This window comes from Falco punctatus (genome assembly GCF_963210335.1).
Source record: "Falco punctatus genome assembly, chromosome: 1".
In the NCBI taxonomy this organism is placed as follows: domain Eukaryota; kingdom Metazoa; phylum Chordata; class Aves; order Falconiformes; family Falconidae; genus Falco; species Falco punctatus.
In genome coordinates, this window is record NC_137580.1 from 11,064,315 (window position 1) to 11,084,367 (window position 20,053).

A 20,053-nucleotide genomic window follows, 5' to 3' on the forward strand; every position below is an offset into this window, starting at 1 on the left:
TGCATCGTAACACATTCATTGGAAGTAACAGGCTGAAATAAACCCACTTTGTGCTTGATGCTATTTATTTATGCAAAAATCTGCAAAGTAGAAATTATTATAACAGTTTATATAGCAATACCTCCAGGAGGTAGTAATGAAGGTAGCGCTTTGCTGTGACACAGGCTGCAGGAGCATGCAGTTAGACACAGATGAGATCAACAATGCTTTTGGGCTCTGAGGTACTAACTGGACTCAATAATCCTGAATTACAAAGGAGGGTTCAATATTATTATGTCTGGCCTTCAAGAAAGCAAGGCCCGCTAAACCAGGGTTCTCTTGTACATCCAGCTGTAGTATTTATTAAGATTTGTTCCGCTTTCTACTGTAATCGGTACAAAAACAAATTTCTGTGAACTAGGATGAAACAACAAGTCTGAACTGAAGAACAGGATGGTCACTGGAACAAATAATGAATTGACTGCATTTCTGCTTACTTATCTGGGATAGCCATGCTGTGTTGAAAACTGCCTTCACATCATAAAATATAAAATCCTGTGATCTTCTCTATTGTCAGCTCTAAAAGTGAAATGAACTCCTAAAAAAGGTGGAAGAAGATAAGAAATATTTCCACTATCAGTATTCCCAGAATCCAAGACCAAATTACTATTGAATAATTATAAGATTACTGAATAACAAAAGTACAAGAAATAAAAAATGCCCACTTTATAAGGCATAAATAAGCCACTAATTGACAGAAGCTGAAAAAACCCTTCTCTTGTTGGCTGGTTATTCGGCTGTGGATTCTGCTGCTGCTCTGTCCTCTGAAGCATCTGGTACTGGCCATTACCAGAGATCAAATAGAGGACCAGATGGTCTGCTGGTTTCACTCATTACAATGGTATGACCGCTGAAATGTAAAAGCTCTTCACAGAACCAGAAGGAGAGCATTTACCTCTGAATGCCTGATCTCTTCAAAAAAAAAAGAAAAAAAAACAAAAAAAAAAACCAACAAGAGAGGAAGAGAGGGAAAAGACCCCCCTCGTCATACCTCTGTGAATCCAATACCTCTGTGAATCCAAGAGAACGGCAACCCATTTACCTCAGTGACACTTCAGTGCAGAAGTCATCAAATCACTTGGAAACTTTTCTCACTGAGGAGGATCTGGCCTTAGCCAGCCTTTGTGGCTTCAGGCTTATATTGTCACAAAATACTATACCGAGGATGATTCGGGAAGCTAAAGCTGAAGCAGGAACTAGGTGGTGTAGCCTGGCAGGATGGCATCGGATCAACCTCTTAGGGCTGTGCTGGATTCCTGCATCCTAAGTCAAGGTGTCATGATTTAAAAGCACTGAGTATGATCCTGTGGGTTTGCTTCAGACCAGAGGGCTAAAGGACTAGTAGAGGTTAGATAGTGGATGAAGTCATACTCAAGAGTGGGAAAAGTTGGCATCTTGGAGAAGGGGAGCATGAAGAGCCTCACGAAGTGCTGAATATGTAGTACTGTTTCCTCTTTGTTGGCTTGCAGAATCTTTCTGATGTTCTAGGTATGTGGGCTCATCATTTCTATTCTCCTTCCTAGAAATATAGTCCAAATAAAAAATACAGACATGATAGAAGCAGAAAAGATGAAATGAAGTAAAGTAGCCTCATATATGGGCTTGCTTTGTGATAATGAGCCTGCAGAAAAGCATTTCCTCCTCTCTTCTTCTACTGTCTCCGTAAAGGTGGTTTTCAAGGAGCCTGGTCCTGAAAGTGGCATCCACCCACCTTAGCAGTGGTGGACTATCACTGCTCTGGCTTCTGCATATAGGAGTTTGAATATATTTCTTCTATGAGGCTTTTGCTTTTCATCCCTTTTTGACCTTTATCTAAGAATTATTTATGTTTTGGTTACTGTTTTCTAAATTCAAATACAAATGTTTGAAAACTGAGATTAGTTGGGGTCCATTTCAAGTTATTATGTAGCCAGAGAACACGTATCTGGAAAGATGCTTAGGGAAGAAAAACAAATGTAGGCTTTTCTTCCTTGGATTCAGGAACAGGATGTGTGTTTTCTGTATCATCACAGTGATTTATGAAGGGGAGCTGCTGTCCCATGATATAAACCTTCAATATGCCAAACCCACATAACTGGCTTGCCTCTTCACACATTCTCCAGAGAGACGTGTTGTCACCCTTGTCTTCCCTTATTCCCCTCTTACTACTACTTTCCTTACTAATCTTAAACTCTCTGAGACCATTTTATGTGCAAAACCAAAACCTGAAAGCTACTGCATTGGCTTACATTGTAACTTGCATTGGGAGCTTCACGGACGGCATCTTGTCTGTCTTGAGTCTTTTAGAAAGAGCTACATGCTAAAAATAAGTGTTGAGAAACACTGACTCTTAATAAAGAAAAGCAAACTACAAAATCAACTACTAACATATAAGCAAAGGGAAATACACTATCCTATATGATGTAAATGCTGATACTCCTAAGGTCAAAGTAATCAATACTATGAGAAAATACAAAGTCTTCAGCAGCTGTTTTCTTTTTCTAAAAATCCCTGTGCAAGAGCAGCTTTTCCGAAGAGCAAGGCTATTATTTAAAAGGGAGGCAACGTGGACAGGCCTGTGAGGCTTGCCAGCCGTCTTGGAAAGTTGCAGTGATCACGTGGCAGGGCTGGGGCCAACTGTACCATGATGCATCCTGTTTTCTTCAGGCAACAGGGGGTGCAAGTATTCATCATCATCAAGCATCATCAAGAAGACGCTGGAGATTCACACTCAAATCCCATTACTCCATAATATGAATGTAGGTGCCTAGTTTTCCACGTGACCAAAGAAAAGCCTTAATAAAAAACCCAGCAAAGTGTATTTGTTCTGTGACTTTTCCTATGGCTTCCCCTTCCCTTGTTTGTTCATTTAGCAGATGAATCGCATTTCCAGTGTGTGATTTTCAGATATAATCAGGACTGACTTGTGGAGCTCAAGGTAGAGGAAAGTGATAGAGGCAGTGAAATATGCAATAATAGATCTTAAAAATAGCTAGTACTTTGGATGGTAATGTTACCAAATGACTTTGTACCAAATTCTATCTCACTGCATCATGTTTAATTTTCTCAAGGGATGAAAAGAGGAGAGGCTAAGTTTAAGCAAAGGTCACATCGAAAAAAACTTTAGAAAAATCCCTACTAAATCATATTTTCATTACCATGGCTTCTCCAATATGCTAAAGGTAGTATAATAACTTGCATATTGGTGGGAAGGCAAAAAGCTATTTTAGAAACCTATGGCCAGATATGGGTTTTCCAATACATGAAAAATAAATCCCAAGAACTCTAGCTGGGTGTGACAAGGAATTCAGATGTATTGTCACATTCTTTAGGTGGAAAATTGAACTAGCACAAAGAAAGAAAAGGAAAAAAGGATAGCATCTGCTTTTTCCAGGTAGCATGGGAAAGGAGACATGATTCTGCTTCTCTTCATTATAGTTTTCCATTTGGGGCTGAGTGAGCAAGTAGCAAGGGGTCTGAGTGGCAATCTGTTTAGTCTGTTTCAGTGATGCTGGATTTTGCATTGTATAAATAATGGGGAAACTGCATGAATGTCTACACTTCACATTCCACATCAGCTCCCAAGGCTCCTTCTTCGGTAACTTAGAAAACCTAACAGAAAACATATGAGGATACTTGGTGCCTTCCCAGTTAATCAGGCACTGTTTTAAGAAAGAAAATGAGCTATGGAGGTAACTCCTTCACCTCTTCAAATTAAGGAAGTTTACTTTCCCACCCACAAAATAACAAAAGGGACTACGTATCCCAAAGTTACTCATTTGCTCTACAGCGAACCCAGGGTTAAAATATAATCTGAGAAATAACATTCCCAACATGGAAGTTCAAAGACCAAAAGCTGTTTATATTCATAACAGGACTTGTTTGTTTTCACTGAGAAAATTAGTTCCTTTGTATGTATTAGAACGTTTACTATTTTCTTCTGATTATTGTCTTCTGGTGAAGTCATAATTACTTGATTAGAGATGATCAAAAAAACACTGGTTATTTACTCATAATCTCTGCATATTCCTACCAACCTGTGCTTTGTGAAGCTCTGACTGGATACAGCTCTTCTGTTTGTGAAGGAAAAATAGTCACCCAAGCTATCTCACAAAGCAACCACAGAAAATACTTTCACTGCCAAATTTACCTATCCATGCTCACTGGATCAAACAACACCAAAAAGAAAAGAAAAAAAAAACCCTCTACCCTTAACCAATCTCTCTCTGACACTTGGAGTGACTATTTTTCTCATAGGTCTTCTAAGAAATGAAGTTTCTGACTTGCCAGAGATCCCGAACTGTAAACCCAAAGTGACCACAACAGCTGCAAATGCTAGCACCTTCCTCTCCTTATGGTGATGCAGTTTTGGTATGCTTTGCTGGCCTTTCAACTCCGACCCATGTAGAGAGCACACATTTCTAAAATGGCATATCAGATGCGCAGTTGCTGTTATTTGTAATTGGGTCTGAGTGCCCAAAGTCTCACGTGCAGTAGCTGTATACTTAAGGTGCCCCGTTTCCCACATCACCTAACGTAACTGTAAGAAAAGAGCAGTTGTGTAAAGAAATCCTGCTATCTTTCACTCGCCTCCCCTTCTGCCTGTCTGTGTGCTTCTGGAAAATGCCATGTTACTGGGACTGTGACTTTCAAAGGCGGTCGGTCAGATCATCTTGTGAAATCCTGGGTGATAAGAGAAAGAGGAGACAAGGAAACTGACGTCAAAAAAAAAAAAAAAATAGCTGCTACTATACCATCAAACCGCTTCATGCGGAGTTCTCCCAGTGAGTCAGGGTAATGCATTCAGAAGGAAGGAGGGAGTTGAACACTGAGTTTTTTCAAAAAAAGTCTTCTGTTTTAATTATTTAAGCAGTGCTATCATACAGAATGTCTATAGGGAATTGCTTAATTTTATTCTTTTTCTTTGGTGATTGGGGAACATGTTATAAAATATAAATGTGTTCTTTTATTTCTTTCGAGTGCCTTCTGAAGGACCCTCACATTTCACATCCATACCATTCTGCACTCTTTTCTCTCTGTTTTTGTCCATGGTGGTAGGGCTCTGGGGAAAGACGAAATATTATTTTCATTTTTTAGCGAGGCTTTGCTGGTATCTGCTTCTTCAGAACTGTGCCAAATGTGTTATTAGAAGGGATCTCTCCTATCCGAGTTCTCATGGGAAGATTCATAAATAAGAAGCAAAACCACTATTACCTGCCCAAATTCTGGGGGATACACCAACCAGAGATTTATAGAACTGCATGTAATTTCCAGTTAAACTTTCTAATGGGATATGTCTGCAAGCGGCAGTATTTTCTATGCAACCTTTCAGAAATAGGAAATTTATAAGATATTACATAAGAAATCAGCGTTCCTAGCTTCCCTGTTTTATAACAATTTGAAAATAGAACTTACACAGCAGAAGCAATACAGTGATTTTGTAGCTTTCTCTGCCTAAAATAGTATTTCCTCGCTCATCCATCTACAGCGATTCTTCCAGATATGGGCAAAAGCTGGTGGGCTGAGATCATAAATTTACTAATACCCTGACATCACTTAGGAACTGGAGCCCCCTTCTCAAAGCAGATCTGTGACATGCCTGGACTATAGCGTAAACTGGGAGAATTGACACTGGGGCCCAAGCATCTGGGTTGGCTTAGCAGCAGATGTTCACAGACACTTTCTAAAGCCATCCCCGTGCTTCTGTGTTCTGCTGTGCCGCTCCTGAGGGTATGTCACTAAATTTCTGAGGACGGCTCCTGCATGTTGTAAAGCTCAGCTGCTCTCTGATTAGTCCCCAAGCTGTCCTTCTGGGGATGTAGCAGGGAAGGGAGGACTTGCAGGAAGTGACTAGAGGACTATTAATACTTGCCATATCAACATGCCTCAGTATTACAACAGGAGAAAGCACAAACAGGAGCAGAATCAAGGCAAGCTAGCTAGACCTGGCAATATTATTATTTCTTGCTGACATGTACCTTGGTGTGAGAGTGGGAATCTGGAAAACAAGACAAAAAAAAAAAAAAAAAAAAAAAAAAAAAAGAGGACTCTGCTAATCCCGTAGTGAATATGTATCCCTAAGGTTTTTTCCCTTATTGAAAGCCAAAGCACTTTGGCTGCCTAATCCTCTGAGACAATGTCACCGATTTCACTAATGTCTCTAAAATTCAGAGGGGGTATAAGAACTATTTATTCATTTGAGGAAATACAGCTGACAGGACATCAGAATGATAAAGATGAGGAGCAAGAGCTAATTGCCTCTAGATTTTTGGTTCAAATCAGAAGTGGGGACAGATGTGTATTTCCTTCTTACACACCCTTTAATCTATGTATATCTCACTGTAGTAATTTTGTAGTATCTCGCTCCTGACAATCCCAGAGATATAACAAGGACAGGGAACTGAATCTATTCACATTGTAAAATTTCACATCTGCTGACAGCTTGTTTCCTCCTCAGTCTCTGTATTATCACTATTCAGGGGATCATCAAGACAAAGATGCTCATACATTAAAATGCAACTTCTGTAATGTGTCTCTTATGAAACTATCTCAAAGAGAAACCACAATTAAAAAACTAGAAATGCTTTAAAGACAGTGACATTAAACAGGGATAACACCCAAAAGAATAAGGTGCAGATCCATTGTGAGTATTGACAAGGAAAAACATACCATAGCTTACAGACGATGATGCAGAAATACATGGTTTATAAAAACAACTGAATTTCTCTTGAAAGTCACCAACCATCAGGCCCAGCTATGCAAGCATGTCAGCTTACAAATGAACACAGCTGCTGCTGATTATGAAAGCATCCATGTATCCATGAGCCTCTTTGCGCTTAAAGTTGTGGGCAGCGCCTGTAAGACATTATGCACTAACAAAAGCAATCAAGATAATTAAAACAAACAACAACAAAAAAAAGAAAAAAGATACAAACTTAAAAAAGAACGTAATTAAGGCATCATATTCATATTCAAAGGGATTTAGTTATAACTTGATACACAGGTCCTCCACGTGACAGGACAGATACGTTTTGACAGCGCAGTGTTTAGAGGAAAAATAAAATATGCAGCCACATACAAGTTACTTGCTAGACTGCACATTTCTGTATGCACAGCAAGGACAAGGAGAACCCCCTTGGGTGACTGTATAATGTAACTTTGCAAGTCCATAGCTGGATTCATTACTTTGCACAGTATTCAGCAAAAACGAAATAGCCTCTGTCAGCACTGAAGACAGTGTGATTTCATAACAAACTTATTTCAGAACAATGTGTTTGTTGTGAAACTTTTGAGCCTACTAACTCTGCTGTGCTTGGAGTAATGTCTCTGCAGCTGAACACGTCACCAAAGCCAAAGGTTCAGAAAAGCCAGACCTAAGTATTCAGATTATTTTGGACACGCTGATGGGAGATATCTGGGTATAGACTACCTGTGACAGTTCTTAATCATAAGGAGAAACTATTATCCTCAGGAACCAAGCAATTTTATTTCCCCAAGCTGGGAAAAAAATGGTATAGAAAATGTCCAGGTTCCCTAGTAATCGATGTCAGATTTAGTACTGAGTGGAATTTGTCAAAGTTTAGAGTTAAAAACCCTTTAGAGAAGATCCCACATTCATGCTTCTCCATGTGAAAGGAAAAAGGAGAGCATCTGCTTGTGAATTAATCATTATTTAAAGACAGGAAACAGGTTAAATATTCCATTTTCATGACTGATAAAACATCTTTTCTGTCACAAATCCTACAAAGATCTGTTCTGAGACCTATAGTGTTCAACACAGTCATAAATTATCAAAAAATTCAGTTAATAATAGCAAGACAAAGCTTGTTGATAATACAAAACTAGTCAAGGTAGTCAATCAAAAAGCAAGCTGTAAAAGTCTCATGATTTTAAGCAGCTAGATAATAATACAAAAAAAAAATATCAAAAAAAAACAAACGCCCCCCCTCCCAAACAGCTCATAAACATGTCAACTATGCAGTTTGCCTGACAAGTGAGCTCCTGGACAGGTGTACCAGAGAAGGGAGAACCATCTCCTTGCTCTGTATAGCTTCTGGAAGCATCCAATACTGGCTGTTTTCAGTGGCAGAAGACTGGTACAGAATGAATCAAGAAAAAAAATAAGAAGTGAGAGTCATACAGTGTGTGCTTTAGAGAAAGTGGCAAGTTTCCTTATACTTTTTTCCCAGCCTTCTATAATATGCAGTTTACAGCGGTGTCTGCAGAAGGGACTGTCATAATCAAAGTTCTTATCTCTTCCAAATGGACACAACATCACTTGGCTACCATCTTACTGTCATACTGGGTCCTTCATCAAGGTTTGAATCATCTTAAGTTGTGGTACTCGGCTGTCATCAGCCCACTTAAATGTGCCTGCCTTTGAGTGCTGCTGCTGCAGATTATGTGTTACACTGGCGTCGCACTTTGAGGTCTTGTAGAGTATCCAGTGTGACATAAGAAAACATCTAATAAATGCAATTTAAATCAACTTGGTTGTGCTAAAGTTGATGATCTCAGATTCTGCTACTCGGCCCACTCTATTCAACTATGTAGGAAGTATTAGCTGTTTAAACTTTTTCTGTATTGCTATGGCAACCCTCCGTTCTGAAGCAGCCTCTTACAACAGTACATAGAAATGCATTCACTTTTCAGGCAAGCTGCACACCACTCCTGAGAACTGGGGCTCTGTCCCCCTAATGAAATGCATGCCTAACTCCCATTACATTTAATTTGACTCATGAGCACATACCAAGACACTCTGCAAAATTTATTTAGCTCATTACCTGGCCTATTGTGCAAGTCCAAATCTTACAGACACACGTAGTCAAATCACTTGGGTTAAGTGCAGTTACAGACTGAGAAATAACTCTGGTAAGCACCGCACTGTGTTGCTTTACGTAGGTGATTGAGGGGCTCCCACATCTGATTTCACTCAGAATCATTGAAAATCATTTCCTCCTGCATCACAACCTTGGGGCAAGGGGCAGGGAGAAGAAGGGAGAGGAGAAACATCCCACATGTACTACTTTCACCAGTCACATGAGGAGGACTAGCAAGAGAGACTGGGAGAGAGTGTGCCACCATGGCCCTTGTCTTGCCACATTGATGGACAGCAGAACAATATACCCCTGAAATATTAGAGTATTTGCTAGGTGCGAATCCCTGTGTGGAAGTAAGGTACTTCAGGGTCCCCAGAATTAGCCAGTGTCTAAATACAACAAACTGCAAAATAGCTCTTTGTAAGTTAGCAGATGGTTTTTGCAACTGCCAGGTCTATACCTCACCTGGGATCTGCTGCAAGCTGAGCTTTTGATGGCTGCTTTTGATGGTAAAGCATAAGTCCGAGTGTCTCTGCAAACCAAAAGGTGCCTCTCGGTTGATCCTGTGCCATTGCATCAAGTGCTACGTAACAGACAATGATAAAACTCCTGTCTACAGCTCAGATATTTATTTTCCTAAAGAACATCTTTCTTCATCGTTTCAGATTCATGGAAAAGCACTTGTGAAGACTGTTCTCTTAAGCAATTGCTGGATTAATGAGGAAAAAACAAAACTTGACAAAAGAAAGAATCCGATCGCTCTTGCAAAGGAGAAACAAGAAATGTTATTTGCTGGTCACAGAAGGATAAAACTATTCCCCTACCATATCTATAATCATCTCTCTGAAGTGAAGACACAAAAATTGTTACTCTCTGTGGAGGAAAGGAATATTGATTTATCCACTGACTGCAACCTTTTTCTTAGGGACCTCATATATGCAATGAATTACAAAGCTTGCGTTCTCAGTACCACGTCTGAATTTGCTTCCCCACACTCAGGAGTTCCCTAAGACTGTGTCTTTTAATAACCATAAACTGCCACAATTATTATTGTAAGTTCTTCCTCCTGCAACTCAAAGGGGAATGGCATATTCAGCCCATCATATGATATATGCTATTATAGCTTCCTCTCTCCCAGCTGAAAATGTTTCAGTAGCTGTTTGAACTCAGTTTAAGCTCAGAAAAAGAAAGCAGAAGCTAAAAAGCACTGAAAAAAGGTGTTGTTTGTCTATGACATTGGAAAACTGTCATCAATGAGTGTAGGCAGATGTGAGAATGTATTCATGAGTTCATTCCCAGATACTGCTGAGTTAGTAAAAAATCCCTCAATTTATATGAAACAATCTGCTTAAAAAAGACATCATCAAAATGGTTCTCAGAGATTAATAACATTAAATACTTTTTCCCGGACCAGATTCTCATGCACATGAAAAACTATTGCATCCAGGGGTCTTACTTGCCCTGTGAATAGACGATCCTCTTCCCAAGTAAAGTATAGTTTATTTCATTTTTCAGTTTGTTGTTTTGCTCATAGTCATTTGAAAATAGTCCAGCTTCAATAATGAAAAAATATTGCAAGAAAAATGTGTTTTTTCTTTCAAATGTTTTCATTATTAGCTATTCTGTGACCTAAAAAACTGCTCACAAACATGCTTTTGAAAGGATTAGCTATTGCAATAACCACTTCAATAAAAAATTGCTTTAAAAAAAAAGCGCCCCAGGACTACTATTTCAATAAATGACAAATGTGTCCCTTCACACCTTGCTAAATACAAGCACGTTTGAAAATCTGACTCGTTCTTTCTTAATGCTTGAAAATTTCAGTGGCTGCAGTTCAGCACCCAGGAGATCACTGCCAGCTATGTTCCCTGAACCATGCTGCCTTCATCTTCTCTCTCCTTGCTTGAGGTACACAGAGTACCTGTTATCTCTGCTGATACCTATGCCTTGGGCAAGCCTCTCGCTGGTAACCACAGTGCAACTGACTGGAACTCCACTGTGGTGCAGAGCGAGGGTTTGTAACTTCTTGTCTTGGTAGCCCGAGGCCACTACAGTGAGCAGCCTGCAAGGGGACCAGCTCTCACTCATGGACGTTGCTTCCTGCGAGAACCACACTAGGAAATGCCAATCAATAGCAACAGAAATAACAGGAAGGAGGAAGCATGAGGAAGGTTTAGCACCACCCTTACTCAGTGCCAATCTGCCTTTCCAGACACCTTGAATTTCCCTTACAGTGATCACGTAGCTAACACCTTTTCCACACATGGCTGTAAATACCCACCACATTCTCACCTGCATCTCATCTGCTCTAGTCATATCTTCCAGTGTCTTGGCCACGGGCTGCTGGGGTTTGATCAAAGCAAATCATTAGAAACTATTATGCAAATTCACTCATCAGTGAACATGCATTGAATGACACTGAAAATTACACCAACCATGGCAGCCAAGACACCTTGAACCCTGGCTAATGATGTACAACCCTGTTCACATTTCTCAAGTGAATGCACCCATTTTTAGTTTGAAAAGCTAAACCAGGACAAGAAGTTGGCAGTGGGCTCCAAGGGGGAGGTTACAAATTGCATCAGTCACAGGAAGCACTGAAGGAAAGAGTCCTCCCACTCAGAGTGAGGAATCTGATTCCCATTACCAAGAAGACACATTTACTTCTTTTTGAACTGCAAAGATCCTGCTCAAGTTACCCCATCCCCCTGTAGGACTGATGTAAGGAGTTTATTACAGCACAAAGAGTTTTGCTGCTCAGATTTATTGGAGATGCAAGAGCAGACAGGCAGACTCAAGATAGGAAATAGCATGCATCACCCACTCTCGAGTTTCCTCTCTACAGTTCCACTAAGTGTGGGTTTTGGCAAGCACACTGGAAAAAAATATTTTCCATTAATAGTCTGGGCTAGCATACTAGACCAGTGCACTGCCTTCCAAGAACGGTGAGATCCAAAACATTTTTTATTTAGTCTAAATAGGGCCCCTATGATCTACAGTACTTCCTGGATATTTGTATATGCATGTCATTTTATAGAGACAGGTACAGACATATGGTTTGCGTTTGCCTTTAGCTAATTATTTTTTCAGAGATTCAGCACTAGAGCTGACCAGAAAAACATTGACGGAACCATGTTCTGTTGGGAAATGCAAGTGTCTTCAAATGGAAAGAAAGTATTAAATTCATCATCAGAAAAATTTGTATCCAAACCTTCATTCTGATCCAGCAAGGGAGCAGACACAGTCTGTGACCTGCGTTTCCAAAGGAAATGACTTGTGTATCAAATCCTTGTGACTGGTGAAATGCTTGTGAACAAGCAAGAAGAGACAAATTATTCACAGAACTTATTCAGCAAGCGTGAATAAAGATATTGCCCAGCCCTGCAATGTGATTGCAAGCCACTTGTGAGCCAAAAAAGAGGCAAAAATCCTTACTAATTATTACCCTAGTCTATGAATTTGGACTAAAGGAATGCACTGAGATTTGTATGCATCCCTCTATCTCTCTTTTTGTTAGCTGAATATTGCCATAAGATGTATTTTCCTCTTTAGAGCTTTAGCCAGGTCTCACAGCATGCTTTTAGACTGCACATGAAACACAGCATGAAATAATCTGTCACCTTTCTTTAACAGGCCATTATTTGCAGTCTTCTGGGCCAGCTTTGAATCGGATCTGCCACTCTTGGCAAACTGAAATGTTAATATCCCTTTGATATTCAACTGTGTTTTTGCCAGGCTGGATGAAATAATTTATGCTGGAAGCCCCGATTACAACTGTCTGCTGAGTACTGGGATGTCCACATAACACAGGAAAAAAGCTGCAGCTGAAGAAATTTCAGATCGTCATAATTTCTAAATGGGAAAAAATATAAAATTAAATATTGTGCCACTTTGAAAATTATCTGATAAAAAAGCACAGCAGTTCTTTAAAAAGATGGGAAGAAAAAATCTTTAGGATGCAATCATTAAAATGCAGCATAAACTGAGCTGGAAAGTGGCAATGCATTTTATAATCAAAAATTAAAGTGGGAATGGTAAATCTAGGCACTTCCTCATAAAATTATGGACATGCTTATTGTCCAGGTTGTGTTTTCTTGAATGAGGAAGAGCCATTCCCTGGGAAAAGACAGAACAATCCTTTTAATATTTGAATACAAAAGCAATGTATAATGACATCTTTCCTCATAACATAGCCAGGTTTTTCTTGTAGTTCTGATGATGATGATGATGTAGTAATAAAAATTATGCACAGTAGAATAATTGAAAGTCCTTCCCCCCGCCCCTGTCCTAACCAGTTTCAAATATCTTTATAGAGGCAAAATCTCAGCAAACACAGCCCTACTGATGTGTTTTACATGATTTGGAAAACAATCTTTACTTCCCTGAAAAAGCAGGTCTAGTTCCCACAGCAAGGCCATCAACGAGTGACTGAGCATTTATACTAACAAAGAAATGACACAAACTCCCAAGACTGTTATCTAAACAAACCTTTTTAGTCCACTTGGGTATGACTAGAAGATGACACATACAGGATCCCACAACTGACATTCAGACAAATTGTCTTTAATGTATATGCACCAGTTTTAAAATTTCAACTATTTTTCTATAGCTTTTTTTTTTTGCCTGTCTCAGTTGAAGTATCTTTAAATAAAAAGGCATTATCTTCCCTTTACTTCTTGGCTGTACTGAAAACTGCGCGGAGATCTGCATTTCAGGTTAGATGGTGAGTTTTAAAGCACGGCAGATCTGCAGTTCAAAATAAAGCCAAAGTATCACGCAAACTTAACTCTTTAAGTTATTAATCTACAGAGCAATGACATCACACAAATCACATCTAACACTATATTCCCAGTTGAGCCTCATCTGCTGGTCCCAAAGAGTAGAATTACATTCTGCAAAATGGTAGCAGAATGTCTCGAAGTATCTGATTTATAACTTACTGTTTGGATTGACTGGGTTGTAGTAAGGCATTAGCATGAAGTGGCTTGGAAGTCTGCAGAAGGTTTGCTCTTGGATCTCATAACAGTCCCACATAAGCCATCTGTAAATGATCAAAAGGCGTCAAGTAGCTGAGAGCAAGAGAAAACCTTCAGGAATTTATTTAGAACTTTGACTAAACAAAACTTTATCAAACTTACAGTTCTCTTTTTATTTGGCTCTTCAAGACCCTTCTTCCTCTAATAAACAACTCACATTCCAGTTCTGGCTATATAGGCAACTGTAAATGTCCTTCACATCCAGCCTGGCTCAGAATATGCAGCTATGTTCTAAAAATGTGTTTATAAACAAATATTTTCCAATATTCTCTAGACATTTAGAACTGAAGGCTTTCTGAGCAGGAAATGCTGGGAGGTCGGTCCCTCTGCTTTCAAGATGCTAATAAGGAACACATGGAAAGGATGTAAAATAATTCCTGCATTGTTTGAAGTAAAAGATTGAATACTGATGTGTGCCAGCATAGAAGCTATATGTTGGGATAACTGCCAAGTCAAGTGGTAAAGCAATAAGAGTAAAGGTAGATGAACTAACAGTCTGATGTGGATAAGACTCCAAAATTCTGATGCTTTTTAAAAGATAATCTTAATTTGTCTGAGATTCCTGATGTCCTGCCTTCCTCTATGCCAAGCTCCTCTCTACTAATAATTAACTTTATCCATCCATTTTTAGAGAGGCTCAGGTCATTCACCACTGACCAAATTCCCATTAAAAAAAACCCAAAAACAACAGGCTTCCTGATTCTACTGTTCCACACTCCATAGTGAAGATCCATGATTTAGTCATCCTACTTTGTGTTTAATTTGGAGGTTAAAATTTCATCAGCAGATAAAGATGCTATTTTCTCTCCACTAACTCCTGTTATGCTTTGTGTCTACAACAGATGCCATACCCAGTGTATTCAAAGATATAATGTCCATGTCCTGTACTTCTATTGCAGTTTGAAATGTACACATTCACTAAAACGCAGTGGAGAAATTTTAACATGGAAGTATCCGTTAGTATTTTCAGTTTTAATCTTTCCCAGTTGAAAACGCGTTAGAATTTCCAACATATTGCTGAATCAAGATGATGACATGAAGATTTTAGGTAAAAATGTGCAGCTCTATTTTTTTCCTTCTCTCCAAATAGGTGTGTTTATCCTTTCTGGATAGACAGTGTAACAATACTATGTAGTCAGGGTACAGATGACCGAGGCTTTTAGCATTCTATAAGGTTTTCATTATTCTCCCAGAGAATTTTAACATTCCCAAATGCTTCTCATGAAACTGCTCCAACCAATGTCAAAAATGTTGGGAGTTTTGCACCACTGCTTCAAATGAAATGTGATTATCATCTAGAGGAAAATGTGCACTGGAAAAGGCAGAAAGTATGCATATGAACACACAGAGCCTTCCCAACATGCATGAACATTTCTTCCCAGCATGAATGTGTCAATGCACATACGGATAGCATGTAAAGGAGTAGCAGGAGGGAGAGCATGAAAGAGGTAAAGTTGGTGTGAAATGGCAAAATTTATCCAAACAAGCTCATTCCTCTCACTTTCCCCTCAAGCTAAGCATGTTACTTATCATGAGAGTCCAGCATAAGCTGAACTTAGCCTAAGGAAATGTTCATTTAGTGGTCACTCCTGCAAAACCATGAATGCTTGCCTGAGGAATCTAAGAACTCTGTGGCAGAAGGCACTAATCATCCTACAGGATCAGTGTAACTCCAATCTGAAGTTCACCTATTTCCAGCTCCTAGGGAAAAAAAAAAAAAAAAAAAAAAAAAAAAAAGGACTCAAAGACAACCTCACAAATATTAATATTGGTCTCTTTTAGCTCTCTGCTAGCATTGCCACATTACTTTAGGTACTTAAAATTAAAAGATATATTTAAATAAACACTTTAGAATCATGAAATTACAATTTCATAAATTAACCTATAATGATCACATAAGTGGCATTTTGTCCAATTGTCTCCATTGAGATTCACTAATTGGTGTTGTGGTACTGCATTACAGAGACCTAAAAATGCCTTGTAACAGCACTTCCTGACCACCTCAAGACATTTTGCCTAAGAACACAACGATGCACTCTCAGACTGTTTAAAGCACAGTTTTAAGAAAAGAGAAAAGCAAGCATTCTTTCCATAAGCTCTTGGTTGGTGTTCAGAGACATTGCAGTTGATGCCTGTTATTGCTGTGGAATGACTAAGCCCCTTTTTCACTTCAGCTTTCCAAAAGCAGCAATTAAGAATAGAAAAGCAAAAGAAAGGAGGAAATCAGAAGAGCAGATAGCAGATGAAGGAAGGCAAGAACAGGAAAGGGGGGTGTGTGTGTAGAGAGAGGCATAAGGCATTAAATATTGAGAAAGTATACAATTAAATTGAAAGTCTTTCAAATTTAAGACATTCAAAGCCTCTGAAAGCACAAACAAAGCGTGTAAAAATCTCTAACAAGAAAATAACAAAAACCAACCCTTCTACCCCAAACATAACTGAGAAAAAATATGGAACGAGAAACAGGCAAGCAGGGAGAGGCCATTCCATCAGGTGTCCAGCCATGGAAAAGTGTTTGTGCTTACAGACTTAATCCATGAAACTAATTAGTCCTATCTTTGTAAGAGCAGTTCCTCTTGGAAGCTTCTTTCCTTTCCTTTGTTTCTTTATTTTTTTTTCTTGATTATCAGCAGCAACTAAGATGTGTATATCTGGGAAGTATTGCACTGAGATAGACCTAAATCTATTTTGACAATTTCAGTCCTGAATTCCTCTCTGTGCTGGGCTATTCTTGAGTTTCTGCACTCCTTAGACATTCATATACAAGTAAGCAAGGGTCATCAGACCCATACAGCAAATGTCAAATTCTTCCACACTAAAGAAATGGAAATACAGTGTTCTCCTGAAAGAATAGGGCTGAGGGCTAAGTACCATAATTTTATTTTAGATACTGACGTTTTCCTGGAAAGTCAAATGTCTGAAAGAGTCATCAATTCTGACTGGTTATTGAAGAGGCAGTTGTGAAGACATTCAAAGCTTTTCAATAGTAAGGCATTCCTTTCCTGTCATCAAGTAAGCTTTAGAAGCAATTTGGTCTAGATAGATACATCTGCCCATTGACCTCTTGGGATAAGACAGCCCCTAGTTCCTCTCAGAAATATGTTTGAAATGTGAATTCCTCACTGAAGAAAAGCATACACAGACTTACAATAGAAACAGTTCTTGACAGTCTGAAAGGCCTTTTGACAGACTTGAAACATTGTAAAGGGAAATGCATTCTTGGTTAGGTCTATTAACAAGGCTTCTACAAAGAAACCTGATGTATGAATTTCCTGTGGAGAAAGCTCAGAACTGCAAATGGAGTAGATTATTTTACTCCAGGGATAAGGACAGGCCTGGTCTGTAAAATCTATCAAGTGACTAAGAAGATTGTGTTATTTGTTCTTGTTATTAATTAAACAAAGAATTTACTATTAAACCAACCTCTCCTAACATGCAGGTTTCTCAGATGACAGTAGTCCAGATTTAAAGAGGAATACTTCTGTGAATACCAGATGCCTGCCCAATCCTCCTTATGGAAATGTATTGACCCTAGAACAAAGGGAAAAAAAATATTTCTCCCTGTGAGTCTATCACGGCCAGGCAAGCTTTCCTATACATCAGTAACTGGCAATTCAATTAAAACCTAAGGAGCAAGGTGCGTATCAAAAATGGAAAAGTAGGAGCCAGAATGCTGGGAGCAAGACAGACATCTTACCATGCTGACATACCTGCTTTTCTCAGGTTGCTAATTTCATTCTCCTCCCTGATTCTGGTGCTCACTTGCTCAGAATTAATTTGCACCCCTCTGTAAACCTTTGCAGCTTATGGTCAGGTGTGCACTTTTTCTAGAAGCTGAGGTAGAACTCCGCACCGTTTCACTTAGAGATACAGCCAGTGGGGCCCTGCTATGCACTTTGAGCCACTACTCATGTTTTTTTCTTTCACGTCTTGCTTTTTCTCAAGAGCCAATGCTATTTCTAGGTTTTCTGTCTGTCTTGCAGCTTTCACCCTCTCATGTCGTAGCCTCAAACCACTCCAGAGGACAATTAGTGCAAATTCTGCCTTACTGTCAAAGCACACTTAGGCACTTATAGAGCAAGCCGAACTCAAGAAGTGTGGAAATGAAGCCTGAAGGTGCTTTGAACTGGGAAGTGTTGAGCAGTTCCTGAGCCGCATGTGGGTGGTGAGAGATTAGTTCATGGAGGCTGCCTGTTCTCAGCACAGCATGATGTAAGAATTGCCAGTGTTACTGCAAACTCACAGGAATTAATGCAAGGAAAATGGTAATGATAACAAAAGTCAATTTCCCTCCCTTAATGACTTGAATACTTAGATGGTGAAGTATAATCCCTCACAAAATCTCAGACCTGCACTTCCACAGCACAGGAGCGTGCTTGTCAGAGTTAGTTACCTGTCAAAGTACAGGCTGGGCACAGGGAAGGGGGAAAAAAAGCTGAACTGAGATACCTTACTTGAGAAGCGCCCTGGTTTCCACTTGTGTTTCCACTGGGACTGTTTACAGTTGTGCTACAGCTCTGCTAAGGGAAAAATAGCTGAGTTTTCAACATGCAATCTATACGATCGCCACTTTCTCATGTATCTCATCCCCTTAATTAAAATGTGTCTTGTCAGAAAATTGAAATGTCCTAACACACTATTTTTCTCTGCTGTAAATATGCAAGGCTTAAACCACGTTTAGTAACAAGGCTTCATGTCAGCACTGGCAGAGTCCCAGGTAAACAACTGCTGGACAGGGGGAAGACACCTTACACGCTCTTAATTTGCACATAGTCCTGTCAGTCCCATTGACACTTTACTAAAAACTGTGAATTGATTTCCTTGAGCCATACAGTAGGCTCTATGTCACAAATGTAAAATAGATACGTAACATACGCATTCACATGATCTCTCGAAGCTATCTTAACCCTTAGAATCCTCAGGGCAACTGGAACTGAAATTGAATATCTGATTAAGCTTTACCTATTGCACTCCTGCTCACTTCAATATATTTCTGTCTCTCTTCGGAAGCCGATTCGGAGAAGTGGAAGTCTCTCCTGGAACTTAAATTGTATATCAAAAAGCCCAGTAGTCGTCTCTGCTTCTTTTATGAAATTAAACATTCAATAAACATGTATAAAAGAATATGCTGCATACAAGTGCTTCCTCTAACATCAGATTATAGTATTTGGCTGCAGTTAACTTACCAGATCTGAATTGTATAAGGCATTTCTCAGCGCATATGAAAGGAAAACTGTCGAAGTCAGTAGAAGTTTTATTTAAGAAAGACATGCTGGGATTCAAAATCACTTATGAGATTGATTCCACAGGACTTGGTTCTAAAACCCCCTTCTCCCTCCAGATCAAAATTCCTCTCTTTCTTAGTAAGGTTGAGACAGATAATATTCAACACACAGTACCTGACTACACCCCAAGATAGCTAAATACCACCGAGGAAATAAATAGCTGGAGCAAAAGGAGACATGGGATTAAGTAGAAAAAGAAATACTGAACTGCGTTGTAATGGTGTGATTCTGAATAAAGCGCTCTTAGTAAAGTATTGAAACAAAAACAGTGAAAGCAAAAAAATGCCAACAAACAAAACCAAGACATGAAGGTTTTGTTCTGGGTTTCTTTTGCACGTTGGTTTGTAGGGTTGTTTTTTTTTTCCAGAAATGATTGGTAAATTTAAATGCCATCTCATTTTTTTCCTCATCTACAGCTCACTAACCCTGCAATTCTTTCCTATCCTCTGGTCCAGTTCCTGAGCCCCAAAACTGTGATGTTTACTAGACACAGCTTCAGTTAGGCCTCAAATCACCATGTCTTCTTTTCTACCTTTCATTCTCAGGAGAGACAAATGACCTGCCAAAACTCTCAATTTAATAGCAGCACACCCCTAACCACACGGTGAGCAGAGAACAGCACCGGGACCTGTTAGCCCATACATCCAAATCTGGGCTTTTTCAAGTCCACACCAACCTGGGTGGCTCATTAAATAGCGTATGCTTTCTGACCTTGTGGAATATCAGAAATGACAGTATTTTTCAAATACCAACAATGCAACAGAGACTGGGAAAAAGTACCAAGCTCAGATTTAGATTTGGATTTTGGAAATCAACATGCACTGGTGTGACAGCTTAGATATTGGTCAGATATTGGTTAGAAGTCACAAGCTTAGCATTGGTCAGATATGGTCAG

At 39.3% G+C, this 20,053-nt stretch overlaps 1 long non-coding RNA gene across 1 annotated transcript in view; it reads left to right on the top strand.

Moving 5' to 3' along the window:
- The first annotated feature begins 1,094 nt into the window (after positions 1 to 1,094).
- Positions 1,095 to 20,053, top strand: part of LOC308070079 — a 28,149-nt gene continuing 9,190 nt past the window's right edge. Inside the window, exon 1 of the long non-coding RNA XR_013930612.1 lies at positions 1,095 to 20,013. This is a non-coding gene — a long non-coding RNA (uncharacterized lncRNA). The remainder of the gene's footprint in view (positions 20,014 to 20,053) is intronic.